The following is a 23,524-nucleotide window of genomic DNA, read 5'->3' as shown; positions in this document are numbered from 1 at the left end:
AGTAGATTGCATAGAGGTTATTAATGTTAAGAGTAATGTAGAGAAACATTTTCTACAACGTTAATACCTGTGCTTGTGCATGTTTCAGGAAGGAATGGCTTTTCCAAAGAGCAGACAACCCAGGTCATCCGAGGGAGCACTAACTTCTGACTCCCATTCCCTAGCAATGAGGCAGTTACTCCCCTTATATTTTTATTTACTTTTAAAAAGAAAATAAACTGTCTTTTTTCATTTTACATACCAATCCCAGTTCCCACTCCCTCCCTTTCTCCCATTCCATCTACCTAGACCCCCATCCCCCATCCACTCCTCAGAGAGGGTAAGGCATATTGCTCTGGGGAAGGTCCAAGGTCCTCCCTACTATATCTAGGCTGAGCAAGGTATCCATCCAAACAGAATAGGTTCCAAAAATGCCAGTACAAGCAGTAGGGATAAACCCTGGTCTCACTGCCAGTGGCCCTGCAGTTTGCCCCAGCCATATAACTGCCACCCACATACAGAGGGACTAGTTTGTACCTATATTGTTTTCTTCCCTGTCTGGCTGGAGTTGGTGAGCTCCCATTAGCTCAGGTAAACTGTTTCATTGGGTGTCCTCATCATGGTCTTGACCTCTTTGCTCATATTCTCACTCTTCCCACTCTTCAGCTGGACTCTGGGAGCCCATTCCAGGGCTCCAATGCAGGTCTCTGCCTCTGTTTCCATCAGTTGCTGGATGAAGGTTCTATGGTGATATTTAAGATATTCAACAGTTTGACTACAGGGCAAGGCCAGTTCAGGCACCATCTCCTTTATTGCTCACGGTCTTAGCTGGGGTCATTCTTATGGATTCCTGGAAATTTTTCTAGTGCCAGGTTTCTTGATAGCCCCACAATGGCTCCCTCATTCAAAATATCTCTTTCCTTGCTCTCTTCTCTGTCCTTCCTCTACTTCAACATCCAGTTCCCTCAAGTTCTCCTCCCCTTCCCTTTCTCCCCGCATCTTCCTCCTCTGCCCTCCCTACTTCCCCCATTCCCACTCTCTCAATTTTGTCAGGCAATATTATCTATTTCCCCTTTCCAGGTAGATCTATATATGTTTATCTTACGCGTTCACCTTGTTACGTAGCTTCTCTAGGATCATGAACTATAGGCTCAATATCCTTTGCTTTATAGCTAGTATCCACTTATTAGTGAGTACATACCATGTTCATATTTCTCAGTCTGGGTTACCTCACTCAGGATGGTTTTTGTTAGTTCCATCCATTTGCATGCAAATTTCAAGATGTCATTTTTTTTTTTACCAATGAGTAGTACTCTAATATGTAAATGTGCCATGTTTTCTTTATCCATTCTTCGGGTCCTGAGGTAGGTTGACTCCCAATTTTCTGAGAAATCGCCATACTGATTTCCAAAGTGGTTGCACAAGTTTTCATTCCCACCAGCAATGGAGGAGTGTTCCCCTTACTCCACATCCTCTCCAGCATAAGCTATCATTGGTGGTTTTTATCTTAGCCGTTACATTTTTCTTGTGCTCTTTTTGTTGTTGTTGTTGTTTAATGCCACAAGGCATTGCTCCTTCCGGGAGATAGGCATAGATAAAATGTAATCATCACATATTTTTGTTTGGTTCTTACAAGTTTCCTGAAGGAGTCAATTAGCAAGCCAATTGAGAAAGCAATATACCTTACGGTTTGTGAATGGACTTGGAAAAATATGAAAAGAGCTGTGTCAACATTAACACAGAGAGAAGCACAAACACTTCAGCTGAGAGTTGCAGAGCTCAACTCATGACCTTGTGCAGTGTCTGACCATGCCTTCTGGGGTGGCTTTGACATCTGCAGATTCTGTAACTAATTAATTAGTTAAACTTCCTGATTTAATTTTCAATATGCCCAGCAGATGTCACATGGGGCCTCCTACTAAAGAGCTCTGAGCTAGAATCGCTGTATATTAACTAGGGATGTTCAACACTGAGAAAGTTTCAGAACCTGAGATATAGTAGGAAAATCATACACCTCTATATCTAAATGCTGTGGGTTTTAATGGCACAATCAATGATTTTTTTTTAAATCGTGATCATTTAACGGCTGAAAATGTAGAACCTGCCCCGATTCTAAAAGTGACCCTCCATTCTGCTGAATGACCAGATTTATAAGAAATAATTATATTATAATCTCAGAAAATACAAGAACTTTAAAAAGAACATTAAAATGTTGGAACAAACAAAGCAAAAGTATAAGTAGAGCCTAGGGATGCATCTTTTCAAGAAGCTGTTCATCAGGTTTAAGAATCACCGTCCTGGAAGGCAGGGTCAGTGTTTGCCTAAATTGTGGATTTTCAGTGCAGGTCTGTTAAATGAAATTTAAACAAATCTCCTCTATCTCCCATGAGTGATGACATTGATTCTGGTGTGATTCAAACTGACCATTCAGCAGATGGATCACTGAGTTAATTATGGTTGGTCCAACCAGAGAACAGCAACATTTTTAAATCACCATGAACTAAAACTGGCTTGGGAATAGTGTATAAAACATCACACAGCACACACTACATAAAGCCTAATGTATGATTTAAAGTCTTAGTCACATAAACAGACCTGAAGTCTTAGTTGTGTATGACATGCCTATCTCCAGATCTTGCATGACTTCCACCTGTGTATGTTCACAACCAGTTACCATGACATGTTTTTTGCTGCAAAGCAGAAACTATTGCATATTAGGGCCAGGGTTTATTACATGTGGTAGTTTCCCTTCTTCTGAGAGGTTGCATTCCTCCTGAATTGCTTGGTATAGAACTTCACATAATGAATAGTAACTTGGAGCAAAACAAAAGCATTTATAGATTGATGTTCATGACAGAAGCATTTGTAGATTGATGTTCACTACAAAAGCATTTGTAGATTGATGTTCAGTCTGACAGAGCATGGTGATTTCAAGGCTTCCAAAGCACCTGGGATCGCTTCCGATGCAGACACTTAAGCTTTCTCTTTCATCTTCAGCACCTTTTTCTCTCCCATGCAAGGCCTTGTCATTTTCAAGGAGTAAAAATGTGTGAAATAGATGAAGTGTTTGAAAACCAAGAAAATAGAAGCAAATAAAATTAATATTTTAAGCAGTATTCAATTACTTGTGTGTGTGTGCATGCTATAGCAGGTGTAAGGAAGTCAGAAGACAGCTTAGGGCAATCAGCTTACTCCTTCCACCATGTGGATTCTGGAGACTGAATTCCTGTCATCAGACTTGGTGGCAAGTGCCTTTTGCAGTCCATGAAAACTATTGCTTAACGGTGCTCTAGTAGAGATATTTCCCTTTCAAGCAATTACAGAACTCACTGAGATCCATGTATAAGAACATCAGCAAATAGGTATAAAATAAAGCTCAAAATATAAACAAGGGAAAATGTTCACAGGATATATTGCCAAGAGTGAATAGCTTTCATGTAAAAAGATAATGCAGAATGCCATAAAAGGAGGCATCTTATAAATAAAGAGTCAATGGAGAATATAGTTAATTCATAAGAGAAATACATCTGAGCGATGAATGCAAATTATGTAAAAATAGACAAAAAGACAAATTAAAAGTAAGATTGCATTTTCTCTTCTCAGATAAACAAAACTTGTATATTTCAAATATAACAATAATATCTTTCGTGAGAGTAAAAACACCTTAAATGGTGCTTCTGGGATGGCAAATTTACACAAATATTATACACAAAATTAGTATCGTAATTTGTCAAGAGATATTAAAATGAGAAGATCTATTCACTTGATAATTCCCTTTCTGGACAATGATAAAATTTAAAAAGAAGTAAAAGAAAATTATAGATAAACTAGAAATGAAATTTATAGTTTTATGAGAAAATGCATTTATTACAATATGTACCGAGAACTTTGCTGCCATGGGAATATGTAAATTGCTTTAAGATTCCATCTTACCACAGTCAGAATGAGCATCAGCAAGCATATAAATGACAACCAATTCTAAAGTGAGTGTGGGGGAAGGAGACCGTTTTATTTGCTTGGTGGGAAAGCAAACCAATGCAGCCTCTTTGGAAAGTAGTCTGGAAATTTCTCAAAAATTCAGTAATAAAACAGTCATATAACCTAGCTATACCCACTCCTGGGTATGTGCTCAAAATATCCCATGTTCTATCATAGAGATACTTACACCGCCACGTCCAGGGCTGCTCTGTTCATAATAAGAAGTAAATGTTATTACCCTCGATTCTGTCAGCTGATGCGTGGATAAAGGAAATGTGATGCTTTTGTACAATGAAATTTTACTCATGAGTTAAAAGAAATGGAAATGATAGGTAAGTGGATGAAATGACAGAAAAATTCCTAACTTATACTCCAGAGCACAATGTGTTCACTCTCATTTGTGAATCTTGGTTTCAAATCTTTAGCTATGTATGTTTAACTTGAAATTCCTGAAATCCAGGAGACTAGAAAGGAGACACTAAGGGAAGGGGTTCTTTTAGAGAGAGGGCTAATTTAACAAAGGCGAGATGAAAATAGAGAGGCAGAAAACTTAGAATGAAAAGGTTTAAGCAAGGAGCAAGTATGGACGAACTGTAATAAAGGGTATATGAAGACACCTCATGAAAACCAACCGTCTTGTGACCCTATAAAGTAACACTGATGATTATAAAATAAAAATTACCCATAATTCAGAAAAAACATCGAAGATTCTCTATGTCCTGCAGTAGCAAATACTTAGACAAGATTTTACCCACTATATAATACTAAACAAGCTCATTTTTCTCATTAGTATGCAAATTTGGTTTTGTCTTTATGAATAAGAAAATTTTATGTATTTCAAAATTTATTATAAAGTGTATTTCTTTTTGAATGTTTATCAGTAAATGTTTATATATTTGCTTAATATACCTTAAATACCTGCATAAAACTTTCCCAGGGGTTGTGGGTGTAGAAAATTTTAAGAAGTCCTATTATATAAAATACAATACAAAATTATATACATAATATATTCATAATACAGTTATGATTAAATTAAACTATCTTCTAAAACTAGAAAAGATAGACAAAGTTATTCACATAAAATATACAAAACTATTAGACCTCATGAATGTGTTCTCAGTTGAATAGTCTTTTCTTTATCAGGTCTTTTTCTAACATCCCTTTTGGTCTACAGTGCTTCTAGTTAGAATGTCTGTAGGAAATAGTAACTTTCTCCAAGGACTGCTCTCCAGCAATAGCAGTGATAGTGTCCCACACAGGACTCTGCCCTCATACTTCTAGAGGATGGAGGGGGTGCCTGATGACTGCATGGAAGCATCATAGCAACCCAAAGACTTTTAGAAGGACTTCCAGCTTGTCCCATGAGAAATAGAAAAAAAAATGTTTTGTGGTATCAGTTGTTGATACAAAAGTTAATGTTTTGAGCTCTGTGAAGAAGGTCTTCAAACTTTCAAGCAACAGAAGACACTGAAAATAAGGGTTTGATAGCTTTTGAAAGTTTGCGTGTAATCTAAGCCAAATGAAAAGCCCAACAGCAGACAAGGGATGACGGCACAGGATGAAGGTGCAGCTCTGCAAGGGGTATTGATGTTGGTAATTGACTGCACTTGTCTTTAGGCAGAGCTCCTCTGCAGGAGGCGACAAGGCCTAGGTATGTGTTTTACCATCTCAGGAGCCAAGGCTTCTGCATCTTTGATAAATCCCTGATAAATGCTTGTCCAGGAGGTGGACGAGCATAGCTGCTTTCCTTAAAGCCAAATACTGATAATATTTCTGAGTAGGAGTTTAATTGTCTGATTATGGGAATATACATTTTCTTAATACAAAATTGCCATATGCATCCCTGAGAGTTGAACGTTGGTTTATGTAGCACTTGGATAATGGTAGACTTGTAAGATTCCTTGGCATCAGATCCTTAGGTGAATTATACCCCCCACTCCCCCAAAAAAAGCAATCAAAAGACCATGGTGATTATATTTAGTTTAAGAGTATTATTTTGCTGATTGGAAAATAAAAATTAAGACAGAGAAATGCCTTACACAAACACAAAGACATTGACTAAACTGTGTTTGGAGGCTGGTACTTTGAAATAGAACCAAATTCTTAGAAAAAAAATGAGAACTAGAGTTTAGGAACATTTCCTTATACAGGTTGCTGGGTTTTGTTTCTTTGCTTGCTTGCGTTTGTTTTGGAAATTACCCGAGTCGAGACTTCTGTGCGTTTTATCAAGAATATTTTAGAAGGAGATGGACAAAGTTTTGATGCTAATCAATAGCATCTTTTAGGTACAAAGAAAGAGTAGGCAAAAATAAGAATTAGTAGTTATGGAGCTAAAGGAGAGCGGCTCAGTGGTACCACAGTTTCACAGTTATTTATTGGGCTGGCATTAAGCAATATGTTCTTAATGAAAGATATCTTGGACACCATTGGATTCCAGTGAGCATGAGCCTGGTGATTAACCTATGCAGATTCTCAAGTGCTTTGTTTTCCACTAATATTTTCAACAATATTCCCATAACACGGCATCTGTAGTCCTGGTATCATATAAAATAAATTCCAAGAGTGCTTTAAAATTTTTATAGCAATGGACTTATTTCCTTGTGTATGAAATTATTACTAGCACATCAAACCTGGTTTCGTGGATAGTGCTGAATAGGACGTAAAGAAATATTTTAGGCAATTTACATTACAGGCGCATTGGAGACGAAACAAACTTTGGGAAGTGATGGCGACTCGCTGGTTTGTGCAGCAGTATTCTTAGGTGTTCTTTACACTGTGGGAATAACAATCAGCAGAAGGCGGTGGGCGCTTTGGGAAAGAACTGACTGAAGGTCTGGAGCTTAGCTGTGAGCACCATGAGATAACACCTTCCTTAATGGCTGAAGGAGATAATCTTTGACTGGGCCCTAGACTATTAGAGAGGTAAAGACTATCTAAAAGTCCATCCTATTGGATTGATGAGGCTTGTCACAGCAATTATTCATGAGTTACAAGTGACATGACAATACTTACGCACTGAAATTGTAAATGTGCACTTAGGTTATGTAAGCAAATCGTGGTATCGCCAAGCTTTCAAATGAACTTTTTGCTGTCAATCTATTTTACAGTTGTTGCGCTATTTATATTCCTAGAACTTTTAGGAAAATGGAGAGATGTATTTAGTGTTGAAACTTTCCAAAAAGAGCTAGCTGGGCTCAGGAGAAATCACTCAAGAAGCTCACTAACACAGGGGGAAAAAATCAGTCTTCTGATTGGCCTGCCTATTCTGCTGTCACAGAAACTGGGGTGGAGGGGTAACCAAAGCAATGTATGGCAGAAACTACCACATGCTCCTTGACTTCAGATAGGTATTTGGGGGTGCACTGTGGCCCCCATAATAAGGGAATGCTAATGGCTCTTGCACAGTGACTCGGAGGATTTAGGTGCTATGGTCTTAAGTTCTTCCAAGTAAAGTATGCCCTGAATCATTGAGGGGACCTGATGAGGAGTGCTGGCTGCCCAATCTGACAGAGCCTAGAATGGCTAAGGAGGTAAACTTCAGGGGAAGACTCTAGGGACTCTTTAGATTAAGGCTAACCTCTGAGATCACCTGTGAGGGGTCATCTGAAATGTGTTAATTGACCTGTGAAGACCTATTTTACCTTTAAATAGGACCATTCCCTGGGCAGGGGTTCGAAGATTTTACAGAATTGTACAGAATTGAAAAAAGCAAGCTAAATACTAGCAAGAATGGATTAGTGTCTCTCTGCTTCCTGGCTATGGATCTGATGTGAGCAGGTGCTTCAAGCTCCTGTTTTCTCAACTTCCCCATCAGGACAGACTTTTGCCTTGAAAGGAATAAACACTTTGTGTCTTATCTTGCTTTTATCAGGGTATTTTATCTCAACAGTAAATATAAAGCACAATAAGGCAGAAGTGTGTTCTAATAAGCATTATGTTAAAAACTTGTGCATAGATGGTGAAGGGGCTGTATTTGATTCTAATGTAGTTACTATTTCATTGCAATAAATACATATCCTCTTCCCCCTTTGTGGGATCTCTCTACAGATTTTTAGCATTACTTTTGTAGGACAGTGTTCTTGAATTCATGCTGACTACTGAATACCTACAATGAAAATTTATTTGGCACCTTATTAGAGAGAGTTATATACCAGTGTATTTAATTGCTTTACCTAAAGATTGCATTGTCTTGCATCCAGTGGAAGAAATTAAAAGAAATTGCAAACAAACAGATTAATTTGCCTTATGAAGTAAAATTTTCCATTCCTCTAACTGCACTGTAATCACTTCTTTATTTATGAATAATTTAAATAAAATTCATGACTGCTTACTTTTATTAACCTTTGTTGCTGATTTTCTTTGGAGAATAATTTCATACTTCAAGAAACAAAAGAACATTTGAATTAAAAAGCCTGTGTTTCAATAAAGAAGATTTTGATTTCAGTTTTATCCCAGTTAGCTGCTACAATCCCCCCACCCATGGAGAGTCAAACTATTTTCATTATTCTTGAATTCAGAGCCACAAATTCTGATGTCCACTGTTGTCATTTTCTATCATGTTTGACTCACAGTGATGACTGTTACCAACCAGCCAGCTGAATTCCTTTGCTCTGTTTATTAAGAACTGAGGGTAAGCAAGGACATGCTCTTCCATTGGTGGCAGTCCCAGGTCATCGAATGTCTGAGGCTTAGAGCGTGCTTTGGCAGGTCTGTAGCCTTAGAGATCTAGACCCTGGGAACTTGAGGACTACTGTTCCAGACTTAGAAGTTAGACACTTCATGGGTCTCTAGGCTTTTGTGTTGGAGGCTTATGGCTTTAAAATTGGTCAGCTATTGTTTTTTTTCCCTTTGATTGAAAATGATATTTTCACGCTATTGTAAGGCTTCCAGAATCAGCGACTACAGCAGAAGGCAGCATCAGGCGACAGCTGGTAGTGTTGCAGTTGTCATATAAGATCCAGGTACCAACATCCTTGGCAGCACAGATGAGGGTTTCATCGCTAACTATAACCGTAAAGTCGATGTGGCGAGTATGTTATACAAACCACATCAGACGTTCATGCAGATCTAAGACTATGCAACCACCGCATAGTCTCTCACAAAAATGAAAGACTTTTTGTATCAATTGTAGACCTTCTGCTGGGCCATGAGACGTGTCCTACCCTCTGCTTTGGCCTGGGGGGTAAAAATGGCTTCAGCATCCCCTAGAGATCACATAGGCTTACGATGCTTAGAGGATTACCTTGTGGGGCTGGTTCAGGCTATCTAGAGTAGTCATAACTGAAACATGTCTTCAGTTTTGGTTGTTAGGGTCGTCTGCAGCTTCGGGAGTATCCTCAAAGTGGTTGTTGCATCCCAAATGAGCAGTTACCATGAGGCCAATAGGGCTCAACATCTTAGTTGCCTTTCAGGAAAAACAGAATTTCAAAGGGGTGTTTGTACAATTAACACAAGTCATCAAAAGTCATTTAAAAGAATTTCACAGTCTTCTACCAATGCTCAATGCCTGCTCCATGGCTTGGAGAGACATGAGTCCCTCTAATCTGTCTCATGACCATCCATAAATCCATGCTAGTTGAGTGAAATTTCTGCTTATGATTATTAAGATGTATGGCAAAGGGGTTAGGGTTGTAGCTCAGTGACAGAGCGCTTACCTAACCTCCTCTAATCTCTAGGTTCAATTTCAAGGGGAAAAACAATCATAAACAAAAGGTCTTGCTAGCTGTTTTATGGCATTAGCTTAGAAAGTAGAACATAGTCTCCTCCATGAGGTGGCACACTGTTTTCATTTGTTAGCACATTCCTTAATTAAGCCCCATGATTCCAAGATGTGGTTTTCCTAGACAATATCTTTAAAATTTTGCTTTTGCTTTCATGAAACTAACCTTTGCATTTCCTTTGAACATAAGTCTCAGGAAGGTAAGAAATAAACATTAAATTAACATTAAATTCTCAGGTATGCAAAAGTCCATGCTATGACAGAGGTTGAGTGAATTAATGCCATTGAAGAAAATTGGGAAATGATTTTTGCCAGGGTAAAGAAGAAAAAGATATTAATGAATATGGTGGTACAGGAGTTAAATCTTGAATAATGAATAGCAAACACATTACAAGAAAAAAACAGAGGCAGAGGAATCTGGGGCAGTGACCAGGATTTGGAGCGTTAGGAGAATAAGAAAGGTGTCTTAATTAAGGCTGCTATCGCTGTGATGAAAGACCGAGACCAAAGGCACTGGGGAGGAAAAGGTTAATCTCATCCTGTAACAGGTAATACATTATCCAGGGAAGTCAGGGCAGAAACTCAAGCTGGGCAGGAACCAGAAGTTAGAGGCCATGGAAGAGCGCTGTCTACTGGCTTGCTCCCCATGGCTCTCAGGATGACCAGCCCAGGTGATACGACCAACAGTAATCTGGGTCCTCCTAATTTCGTCATTAATCAAGAAGATGTACCACAGGCTTGTCCACAGCCCGATCTGGTGGGGACCTTTTTCTCAATCGGGGGTTCCTTTTCCAAACTGCATCTAGCTTGTGTCAAAGAGACATAAGGCCAGTCGGCACAACAGGGCTATAGACAGTGTGCATCAGAGATGGGAAAAGGCGGACTAGTTTCTACAAGACTTTGCTGTCATACTCAAGAACGTGACCTTTATTCCCGTGGACAATTCTAAAAGGTAGATCAGGGTTGTCTGTCCCCAGAGACTTTAGGCGAGGCTTTTGTTCCCACTTTGGTTTTCTTTTTCATTTTGGATCCACTCTTCTTCTCCTGCAGCAGGCGCAGTTTTCCATAAGATGCAGTTGCTCTGTGTAAGTGCTGTTCTTCAGCTGCCATGATGCAGTAGGGCATGCAGGCCTGGCCACTCTCCAGGGAACTGTGTGGCTAAGTTTGCTACAGAGGCGATAATGATTAAAGCGCTAACCTCTGTGGTACCTACCATCCTACCCTTTGCTGTCCAGAGCAATTAATTCAGATGACCTATAGTGAAAGAAGAATTTCTTTCATTTCAAACTTTGGAGCACCTCCAGAGAGGATTAGGTAGGAAAACGAATGGCCTCATTTGCATAAATTAGGGGAAACTGAATAATATTTTGTATTTGGAAAAGCTTGCTCAGACTTTTCTCAGTACATCGGCGCCATATGGCTCATCAACTAAGTGTGACCAGAAAGAAAGTATTCCATATGATACAGTAATCCTGGGAGCCAAAGACTCTATTGTCATGTTTCATGCGCTTTGATGCAAAACAGAAAACAAGTAAATTAAAGCAATTACATTTTAGTTCCCAGCTATCTGGCTGGCTGGTACAAAGAACAGAATGAATCTCCAGAGCTACAGGTGCAGACGGGAACTAGACACTGCTCTTGCTAGAGCTCCACATGGAGGAGAGAACGAAAAGAACAAGGTCAACCTACCAATTTAGAGATCGGACAAGCACGAAAAACCAGTAATTTCCTCAAGGCATCTTTTTCCTCCTAGAACACTTAGGGAAGCCAGAAATAGACCAACAAACTTCACATTCTCTGTGCTCTGTTGTAGTCATCGTCTGGAGGACGGGCAGGATAGTGGCTTACTGTAAGAAAAATCTGTGGTTTGATGAGTTTTGTCTTTTCTGGGGGGACAGATCACAAGGGCCTTTCACAGTGCTGACCAGTAATCAATGACAGAGATGACGTCATCTCACAGCTTCTCCCACAATGAGCTCCTGTTAGAATGAATGACATGTGTGCACCAAAGCCAAGCAATCCTAGGATTTACGATGTAGCTCCAGGTTGCAGAGATGCTGGCGGCACAAGTGTAAGAATTTGAGCTAAGGTTTCCATCACCCATGTAAAGGCTATGTGTCAGGTAGCATGTCTGTCACGCTAGGACTAGGGCTGGGGTCAGAGCGAGGGAGGAGGAACCAGTGAATCTAACAAATCAGGGATTTGAGATTTCATGGGAGACCCTGTCTCAAAGAATGAGGTGGAGAGGGACAGAAGACAAAGTTCTTTTACCTCCACATGCATGGACTTACTTGTACCCTCATGCACACATGCACACACTCAGGTACACACGTACACTCTACATATACCCTACACACGCAGGTGAGCAAGTAAAAGGGAGGCACTTTGTGCATCGTTCTTCATTGGATAACAATGGTCATCTGCTGATTATTGCAAATCTAAGACATGCTTCTCTGAATTCTCGCCCAAGTTTTACTCTGTGGCCTTTCCAGGTTGCAGAGGGCTGGCACGTTGATGAAATGTAGATACGATCTGCAAGAGATAAGTCTTTGAAATACCACAGGAGGGCAGAAGCTGTGATGTGGAAGCAGAAGCATCCCAAGTGGATCCCAGTCTGAAATGAGGCATGAAGTTCCGGCAGGTTAAATAAGAAAGGACATGAGTCATTTCCAAACCATGGCTTGGATGTCCCTAGCTTTGTCTGTCAGCATGCTGGGTCACACAGACGGACCTGCAGGAGTCTTACATGAGAGGAGACAATACTTTTGAACAGAAGCAAAGGAAAGTACAGAGGAGATAGATATAGCCTCTCAGATGACTTTTACCATTTGAGGTTCACACCAATCAGTGATGCTCACACTGAAGAGCTTCGCAGCCCTTTATAGAAGTTCACAATCAAGATGATGCAACTTAGCAAACACAATTTAAAATGATAGTTGAATGTTATTGCTGTATGGGAAGATACACATATAAATAGATGATGGCTCTGATATTTTATATTTAATTTAGCTCAATTAACTAGCAAACTTAATGAGTTTCATTTGCCAAGACAATTTGATCAAATGGATGATTTCCTTTAGGGAAGTACCAGCATGTATATATATTAAATGACAGTAACATTCCCACATGACTTCTGTTTTTTGTCTATGTATCTGTTATAACCTCTCTCTCTCTCAAATTTTCACCCTTCATATGGCAAAAATCCATTTAATTCTTGCCTTTTTCATGTGTGTTTATTGTACCCTGTTGCCTTTACTGAATTTTGCTCGCTTTATATAGTATTAGATTTACCCCCAAAACAAAAACATTGGGGGAAAGAATGTGATCAATTTCAATTTTGATATTTTAATCCGTTCTGTCTCTAGCCTCATGGTAAAAGTCCTTGTCTTCTGAGACCCACTGCTTCTGACTATGCCGTACTTAACCATGCCTTGTCCCAAGCACTTTACAGTCTTGTATTGAGATCTACCCTACGTCAAAAGATACTTTGGAAATTCGCCTTTCTCTCCAGTCTGTGGCAAATACATGACAATGTCTTGACATCTTTGTTTTCTAAGTATATGGACCTCCATCCACTCAGATCACCTACTTCTTTGGTTTTACCCTAGACCTTTGCATCAATTCAAAATGTTCTTCGTTTTAGGCCTGCAATGCCCCAGCTTGCCCTACCAACTGTGCCATTCTGTCTGGCTGCTTCTGACTCTCTTTCCTTTTCTTTCAATAATTTACATAGACAAAGGTCCTTCCTCCAATAAGCTACATTCCAATTCCAGGCTAATTCTAGCAAGGTCAAACTCAGGAAATGTTGCATGTTGATCATATAAATTTGGTCCATATATTTCACTTACATAGTATTTGATTTGGGCACCAAACCTTCTGAAATTACTTTTGTCACTCACATGTATCTAGAATACTAGCTAACATCATGCCCAAAAAGTAGCAGTTTGATTAGTACTCCATAAACAACCATAGGCATATTATTTAACTTTATTTTTGAAAGCTGTATAAAGAGAAGGCTAAATGTAATTAAAAGCCTTTTTGCTTCTGTTTTATTTTTAGATTTTATTAGGACAATCTCAATAATTTTCAGAAATCCTGCAGTGGAATTATTTGGGCTAAGGAATCATGGGTTACCCAAGGCAGCAAAATCAGCAAAGGGATTCAGACTTCAGATAATGACACTATGAAGAGACAGAGTTTAGATCTGCAGGAAATCGTTTAAGAAATGAAGCCCCAAAGTAAGATTTTTTAATATTTCTTTTTCAGCACAGTCTTTTATCTGACCTCATTAAAATGTCTCCGAATTGTTTATTCAACATACCATTTAATCAAAACCTTCTGCTAGATTCTTCCCAGAATTCATTTGTGATCCATATGCACAAACATTCTGGAAGGCTATAATGAAGAGAAATGTAGAGAATTATCACAGCTTTCTTTTTTCTTTTGAATAGTAAATATTTTATTAATCCATCTCCACTTCTTGAAATTGGTTTATCTTTGAGTCATGCATTACTTTGCTTTAGATAAAAAGTACTGTACACGTCTGAAAATCAAAAAAGATTGAGGGAGCTCGGAGTTATGTGTCTTAATATTGCTCCTCACTTCTTCCATACAAGCATCCAGTCTGGGAAAAAGGTACCATATCTATCATTTTTATAAGACAACAGTTTGCTCTGCTGTGTTCTAAGAAAATAGCTAGCAGTTCTGCATTTTCAAAAGAGGGTTTGATATGATCATATTTATTTTAGACTCAATAAATAATGTAAAAGATCAAATAAGGTCATTCGGAATATGGTGCCTTCATTTCACAGATGAGTCAACCAAAGCTAAGAGGCTCAAACAGTAATTACGGTGTGATGGCTGTTTGTGTGGGCTTCGTTTCTTTCTCTGATTCATTCTCTCAATATTAATTGTCTCGAGGTTAGGAATAATATTTAGAGTGGGGATTATTGGGACTACACTTTGAGATTTATCCCAATTATGTAAAGAACTACACACCGAATTATCACTAAACCCATGTGTATTGCTGTTCTTTGGCTTCAAGAAGTAAGAAAGCAGAAGAGTTTAAAAGCTGGTTTTGTCTGAAATGTTGTGGTTGTACCGGTGGAAAGAAAAAAAAAATTCCACTCCTCCATTGCTGCTGCGAGTGCAAACTTGTACAACCATTTTGGAAATCAATATGGCATTTTTTTTTAAAAAAAATGGCAATCAGTCTTCCCCAAGACCCAATGATACCATTCTTGGGCATATACCCAAAGGATGCATACCCACAACACAAGGACATTTGCTCACCTATATTCATAGCAGCATTATTTGCAGTAGCCAGAATTTGGAAATAGCCTAGATGCCCCTCAACCAAAGAATGGATAAATTAAAAAATGTGATACATTTATACAATGGAGTACTACTGAACGGGAGTAGAAGGGCATCTTGAAATTTGCAGGCAAATAGATGGAACAAAAAAAAAACATCCTGAATGAGGCAACCCAGACACAGAAAGACAAACATGGTATGTGCTAAATCATAAATAAATTTTAGACATAAAGCAAAGGATAACCAGCCTACAGTCAACAACCTCAGTGAAGACAGGAAACAGGGAGAAACCTAAGAAAGACTTAGATAGATTCTGCCCCTCTCCCCGCCCCAGGAAGGGGAAGTAGACAAGGTTTCCTTAGTAAACTGGCAGCATGGAGGGAGGGGAGTAGGGGAATGGGGAGAGAAGCTGGGGAGCAGGAAGGAAAACATGAAGGATCAAGAAGATTGAGTTGGGTAAAGGACAGAGAGTGAGGGCAAGGAAAGAGATACTTTGAAAGACAGAGGCATTGTGGTGTTAGTGAGAAACCAGGCACCAGTGAAGCTTCCAGGAAACCACAAGGATGATCCCGGCTAAGAATCTAAGCAATAGTGGAGAGGGAGGGGGTGCCTAATCTGCCCTTCCTCTGTAATCAGATTGATGACTATCTTAATTGTCATCATAAAACCTTTATCCAGGAACTGATGGAAACAGATGCAGAGATCCACAGCTAAGCACTGGCCCAAACTCCTGGAGTCCAGCCATAGATAGGGAGAAACGACACTACTAGCAAAGGGGTCAAGACCATAATGGGGATACCCACAGCTAGTGGGAGCTCATTGACCTCAGACTGACAGCTGAGGAACCAGCATAAGACCGAACCAGGTCCTCTGAAGGAGGGTGACAGAGGTGTGGCATGGGCAGTTGGTAGGACCATTAGCATTGGAACCAGGATTTATTCCTAGTACATGAACTGGCTCTTTGGAGTCCATCCCTATGAAGGGTTACCTTACTCAGCTTAGATACAGGGGCAAGGCCTTGGTCCTGCGTCAAGTGATGTGACAGACTTTGTTGACTCCCATGGGAGACCTCAGCCTCTCTGAGGAGTGTATAAGGAGGTGGAATGAGGAGAAGGCAAGAGGAGTGGGAAGATAAGAGGGAGAGGGAACTGGTGTTGGTATGTAAAATAAGATTGTTTTTAAAAATAGTTTATTAAGTTAAAAAAAGAAAGAAGTCTTCCATTTTCTTCCCTTCTGCTCTTCCACAATAAAGAGGTGGTCTCTAATCCCACCCTCTTTGAATCTGGGCGGACCTTTCTGACATTTGAAACAATATATCAAAATAGAAGTGATGCTGTGTTGACTTCTAGGGACCAATTTTAAAAAGCTGGGCCATTCTGTTCTTCTCACTGAGCACTTGCTCTTGAAGTCTTTGACCAGCGTATTAGGAGCCCACATCTCATGAGAATGTCACACAGGAAGACTACTGGGGCCCTGAGCTAAAGTCCCCAGCAAGCCTACCTTCTTGCTCTTTTAAGGCTATCCACTACTTTATAGCAACTTCCGGAGAAATCTGAAACAATAAACCTTCACCCAATTATTCCCCAAATCCTTGACCATACACATTGTGAGACACAGTAAACGCAGTGATTTTCCTATAAGCAACTAAATTTGAAAGAGGTTTATTAATAGTAATAGTTCCAGAAATTTTTCATAGGCTTCCTCCCCCAGTCTTGAGTTAATACTGGTCACAAAAGAGATTCGAATGTAATATGGAAAATATATGTATTCCTTCCTCTGTAGTTTGGCAAAATATTTGGTACATGATGCATGCACATTGTTGCTAATCGAATGCAGTGTGGAGCAATCCTTAAGCTACAGCAAAAACTCTCACTGAGTCTTTTTCTTCAGCTTTTTCCAGCTCTGAACTCCAGAGCTACAAGTTCAGGGCAAGAGGCAGAAGTTTCTCCAGGACACAGGATATGGACTCTACATTGTTGTGGGAATTTATTCTGCCAATACCTTTGGGGTGCCAGCCTTTGGGCTTGGCATCTTGTCTATCGGTGTGATCTCTTAAAAGAAGAGATCATGCCTGTTTAGCTTCTGGACTGCCATTCATATTGATGGGTTCTAGTTTGTCTTGGTGTTAGGCATTCACTTTTCATTTCTGAGATCTCAGCCAATTGGCCAGTTTCCAAATAGTTGAAGGCATAATCTCTAAGATTATTTTTTATTGATTTTTTTTCTGAAATCTACATCATTCATGGTGACTCCATCTGTGAGAAATCCCAACTGACACTCATTTGAACATTGGTGTTCCTCATTTGTTGGCTTAGCTTTTGAGCAGTTTTGTTTGAATTTTGATTAGAGTGACTACATGTTCCTGTGAAGACTGCTCAGTTTAGGAATCTGCATGGTCTTCAATTGTTACAGTCGCAATGTCTGCTATCTGAAAAGCCAGTGAGGGGATGAAAACTTTGAAATGTTCATGGAGTGACATGAGAATTCTGCAAAAACAACAAAAGCCTTCGATTTGAGTGAAGTGGGTTCCTGGCAAGAACATGCATTCATGATTTCACGAGTAAGACACTGAAGACTTTTAAGTTCAGCTGAGTTTCTTCAGAAAATCTTAAGTCATTAATGCCTGTGTGGTTTCCATTCATGTAGCCAACTTTTATTTATTGTGTGGCTGAAGGCAACAAGGACCGCCGCTCGTGACTGAAGTATTGGAAAAATACATAGAGTGATAAATATTGTAGAAAGGAGCCCCCCCCTTGGCAAAACAATTGACTTTCCAAAATTTTGCAAGAATTACTTATTCAGTCACCATTAATAGAAGGCATAGTAATAACTATCAACACTGCAAACATGATTAATGCTTAATTGCTGGAGGAGACAGAGGAATAGAGAAGGTACTTCTATATTAGTCAGGTATTTTCATGAGCTGAGGAAAGCCACTGTGAGATGTGTTTGTTGGTGCTAGGATTATTGCATTTTGCTGAAAAGTTATTCTTTATAGAGCGTTGTTTTTAGAGGAAAACCAGTCTCTGTAGCACTGTGAACAGTCAGAACAATGAGAAAGCCCACTAAACAGTCCCACCAGCAACTATTTTTTTAAAGAAGCTAAGAAATAAACAATCAAGATGTAACATAGTTAGGGATTAACCATCACTTTATTTTCCAAAAAAAAAAATGGTCAAACAGGCAGACATATGTTAACATGGTATTTAAATCACCCAGGTATAGGGCTCAAATCAGTAGTGAAAAATTTAACTAAAATCCTGTGATTTGAAGAAGACCTGATACATAAGGGGAGTGCTTGCAGAACACTGGAAGGTTCTGTTTGCGCGGAAGAATTTGTTCCTAATTGGCAGGTAGAGCAGATGGAGCTCAGAGCATGCGCACTCTGGCTGGAGTAGACTAAGGGAGCAAATGGGAAGAGACTTCAGTTGCTGCTCAAACTTGCTTCCTTCACGGAGCAGGAAACAAAAGGAATGGGAGAGAACTCTGCTTGATGAGCATGAGCCAACGGTACCTTGCTGTCTTTCTGGGAAGGAGACTTGACATACATTTCCATAACCCTCTTCCAGCGAGTCTCTTTCTTTATCCTGTGCATTTTGTAGCATGGCTTCCGCGTAAGAGCCAGCACTGGCAGAGGCAGTCATGGCGGCGGCACCTTTCCGAGTGTAGTGCAATCTTTCAGCAGCTGCCTTCCACATGTGCACTCTTGCTTCAGGAAGACTTGAGGAATGGCTGCTGACGACACAACTTTAATTCTTTGTCTTCTATGTGCACATCAACCTATTGAAGTACACACTTCGTTCACATTGCTTCACCACTAAAATTATCCTTCATCAAGCCCCACTGATTCCTGAACTGCTGAGCCTCGCGTTTTCTTCTTCCTCATCTCACCTGTGCTCTCTGCGTTGCTTGACGCCTCACATCTTTACTCTCTGTTGACTCTTCTTTCATACCTCTCCCCTGCTTTTTTGCTTCTGCTTCTCTGGTTGTTTCTGTCCCCAGCTACTGTTGCTGCTTCTCCTCCTTCTTTTTCTTTGAGAATTGTCAAAATCTTGGACTACCGTTGAAGAACTTGTGTCTTACTTAGTATCTGAAACCTCTGAATGTGATAATATCTTCAAAGTCATTCTTCCTGTATCTTAACGACATATTCAGGATTATGGATTTTTTTATGAATTTGAATGTGTGTGTTTGCATGTGTGTGTGTGTGTGTGGTGTGTGTGTGTGTGTATGTGTTGGGGGGAGCACGAAGGGAAAATGTCTCTTTCTAGTTCTGAGTATAGATTTGTTTAAGCCAAGCTTTTTCTTTCTTCTGGTTGACTTAATCAAGGACTCACAATTTAATTGTGAGAAATAGAACTACAACTCAAGATTTTTTCCAAGTAAAATGTGGAAGTATGTTGGTTTTCTGCAACTACTGTTTCAAACTGCTCCAAACTCAGTGGCTGATACAACAGAAAGGTTTCGGAGCCCCAAGCAAAGTTGTGGCATTGGTACTGTTGGTATCTTCTGAAAACTATAATTTCTCTCCTTTGTTTTAAGACAGCAATTTTCCTATTCATGTGACTGCTTATCGATACTGAAATTTCTCCTTTTATGAGGGGACCCTTAGTACCTCATTTTTAGAACAGCTACTTTCTGTCAGCTATCAATATTCTTGTGTACAAAGTGTGTAGGAGTGGGTAGTAGGGCGTGTTTGTGCCAAAGCAAGTAGTGTGGCCTTCCAACTTTCTCTTCTTTTCTTTCTTTTTTCTTTTTTGTTCCTTCCCTTCTTTTTCCTTCCTTCCTTCCCCTTCCTTCCTTCCTTCCTTCCTTCCTTCCTTCCTTCCTTCCTTCCTTCCTTCCTTCCTTCCTCCTTCCTTCCAACCTTCCTTCATTTTATCTTTTTTCTTTTTTCTTTCTTTCTTTTGCTGGAGGGGAAGCTCTATTGTTTGCCACTGCATGCACCGTGACAGCTGGCTAATGACCCAACATATCTCTTGTCTCCACCTCCCATCTTGCTAAGGAAGTGCTGGAATTTGTGAGTTACCAAATTTAGTTTTTTATTGGTTTTGGGAAATCCAGACTCAGCTCCTTATATTTATTCAGTAAGAGCTTACAAGCTGACCCATCTTGATTGATTGATTACTTTTATGAAGACCCCATCTGAGGCACTGACACTCAAAATTTTTAGGGTGAAGACTGGAGCTTCACCCTAAAAATTCTGAGGGTTACCATTCAGTCTTCATGGAACAAGCAATCTTCTTGGCATTGATGTTGCCTGGAACAGCAGAAGCCACATGGGCACCATGAAGAGACATATCTCAAAAGTGATCAAACAGTAAGAAAACTCATTAACTACTTGACTCAAAATATTGTGTGAAGCAAACACATTGTCCTGTGACTGGTGATATTCCATCTGGACTTGAGCATTAGGTGGAAACATTAAAAATTGCTTACTATTAATTTCAGGACAGAAGACTGGTTAGATGAATATAGAAACACTCCTGGTAACAGTTTGAAGAAGGCAGGTGAAAAAAAGAGGGTAGACAAGAGTGAAAACCATTTTTACAGGAAGACAGATGACAGCCAGAACTCTGCTTAGGACAACCTCAATCTTCCTGCTTATCCAATGTCAATTCTAGTAGCTAGGGGCAATTCAGGAAGTGTTTCAAAAGAAACAGAGCCAGCTTCTACTAATTATTTTATGATTGCAAAGTGCTTGTGAGTTAACTTTCCCTTCTTCCCAGTGGTGCAATTCTAGATATTACCTGACGGTCTAAAAATAGGCTATTACCCTGGCGCTTTAAATCAGTGTGCTCAGGAAGTGCTAGGACCAGGAGCTGTTAATATATCTTAAAATCAAAGTTAAGGAAGGGATTGTTCTATGTGGAAACAACAAAAAATGGTTATAAAGCTCCCGTTGCAGAACTTTTCAGAGCCTTTAGCATTCTGATATAGAGTATGAATTGCTAACCAGGGGTGTAGTGGGCAGTATTTACAAACATCTTAATTTATGATATGTCATTAACTATTTTTCCCCAGAGAATCTTAAAGCATCTTCCTGTGGGACCAACCCACCAGGGCTGCACGGTTTTAAACAATAAACAACAGTTTCACATTGGGCTTTATTTCATTTCCTCTGATACATCCCATCCCAGTTATTCAGTGCCCTTATTATAAAGAGTCCATTACAGATGGACGGGAGACCTGTGAACTTCTGTACAAGGATATTGGCATCTCCATTAGAAATAGTGAGCCCGGAAGAGCTGAGGCACACTATTCTATGAATGGAGCCATTCCCAGGAGACAGGGAGGAGAAAAGAAAAGATACGAGCTCGTTCTACCTCAGGCATATGACCAAATAGTCAGATAGACCTATGGGGCATGGCAAGCCCGTGCTTGTAGTTGAACTCACCTCATAAAAGACACATTGCTAGATGCACCAGAAAATAGTATTGTCAGTTAGAAAATGCAGCGGCAACTTCCCCAGGGAGTAAGATTTTTTTATTATACTTATTTCTCCCTATATACCTTGATCCTTACTTCATGTCTCCTGGTGTTGGTAGAGTCAACTTTCAGCAGTAATATATTTGTGCGCACCTGAGAACTCCTGTACTTACACCGCAGCAAGTGTAGTGTAGGAGTCTGGAAACACATTTCCACCTTGGTTCTAATATCTGAGCCTTAGTTAACTTACTTATAATATAAGAATGATTATAATAACTTCACTAACACAGTCTCCCAAGACCTAGGGTTGAACATAAAAAGCATGTCCAAAAAGTGTTGTAATAAATTATAGAAAATTAGATTTTAAATATTAAAATTTAGAATTTAAATGTTAAATAAATTGTATAGAGTCTTTATAAACATTTACCTTCATTTTATGTTGTTCTTCAGTGCTGAGGAAGAACTTGATCTCCCACCCCACAATTTTGAGCTAAATCCTAGGCCAACACAGACATCTTTTTAAGGCGGAGGTAATGGCACATTCCAATAAAGATGGCTGACTGGAAAGAGTCAGTGAAGATGGATTTTACTGTTGTTGTTTTTATTTTACTCTTTGCTCTTTCCAGCTCCCAAACGATCACAGGGAAACTTATTCTTTCTTATGAATGCCTGGCCTTAGCTGGGCTCATTTCTAGCTCACTTTTCTTAACTTAAATTATCCTATTATCCCTCTGTCTCTGGGTTTTTACCTTTCTCTCTTTCTGCATATCTTTTCTTTGCTTCTTAGTCCATGGTTTGCTGTGTAGTTGGGTGCCTGGACCCTGGTGTCCCCACTCCTTCTTTTCTCATCCCCTGTCCCAAAGTCTTCTCCTTCTATGTATTCCCTATGGCTGCCAACCCTGCCTATTTCTCTCTCCTGTCTAGCTATTGTCTGTTCCACTCTTGATTAGACCACTCAAGGGTTTTAGGCAGGCAAAGTAACACAAACTTCACAGAGTTAGACAAATGCAACATCAAAGAATGCAATACATCTTTCTATCATTAAACAAATATTCCATAGCATAAAAGAATGAAACACCTCTTCAACTAATATTTTACACCAGTATTTGGCAATTTTAAGTTTGTTTCAGACAGACATAGTTAGCAATGTGCAATGGTTATTTTTATATGTCAGCCAAAGTGGACCTCAAGATTCCCAGAATAATCATTGTTTCTGAGTGTTCCTGGGTAATATTTCTAGAGGATATTAATATTAACACCATTGGATTTAGTAAGGTAGGCGACTTTCCCTTGTGTGGTATTGTTCTCCTATTCAACTTAGATTTTACGTAGATCAAAAATCAGACGCAGGCCGGGTGGTGGTGGCACAGGCCTTTAACCCCAGCACTCGGGAGGCAGAGGCAGGCGGATCTCTGTGAGTTCGAGACCAGCTAGTTCCAGGACAGGCTCCAAAACCACCGAGAAACCCTGTCTCGAAAAACAAAACAAAACAAAAAAACCCAAAACAACAACAACAACAAAAAAAGCAGACACAGGAGGAATTCATATCTTTGCTGTCTACCTGTTGAGTGGGGACATCTCTTCATCTCGTCTCACCCTCTGCTGGGTTTCACTCATTGGTTCCTAGGCATGAATTACATAACTGACATTCCCAAGCCTTTCCTACCTTCATGATTACAGAAGCCAGTTGATCACAATAAATCTTTCCCTTCCTCTGGAGTATCCTATGGGATAGAGGTTGGTTTAATTCATTGCGAACTACAGTGGTCACTCTGGCAGCAATGTAAGGCTTTATGTTTGTAGAAAAGTTTTACATATGGTCTTCACCTTCAGTAACTTGTGGGGCAATTTAATGATGATCAGATAGTATATTAGTATATATTAGTATATATAAGTCTGATAGAAAAATAACTGAAAAAATGATGTGCATATGGGAATGGCAATGAATTAAAATAGTACCAATAAATTGATGGATTTTGTTGGAAGATTAGGGGATTGAATTATCTATTAATATTTACCATTTTCAAATAAGTATACTCTTAGATAAATACACCCACAAATTGTACAGTTCAGACAACTTTTAGGAAGACAACTATCTTCCTCTGA

This window comes from Microtus pennsylvanicus, chromosome 18, assembly GCF_037038515.1.
Source record: "Microtus pennsylvanicus isolate mMicPen1 chromosome 18, mMicPen1.hap1, whole genome shotgun sequence".
Classification (NCBI taxonomy): Eukaryota; Metazoa; Chordata; class Mammalia; order Rodentia; family Cricetidae; genus Microtus; species Microtus pennsylvanicus.
Note: the sequence above shows the minus strand (reverse complement) of the source record.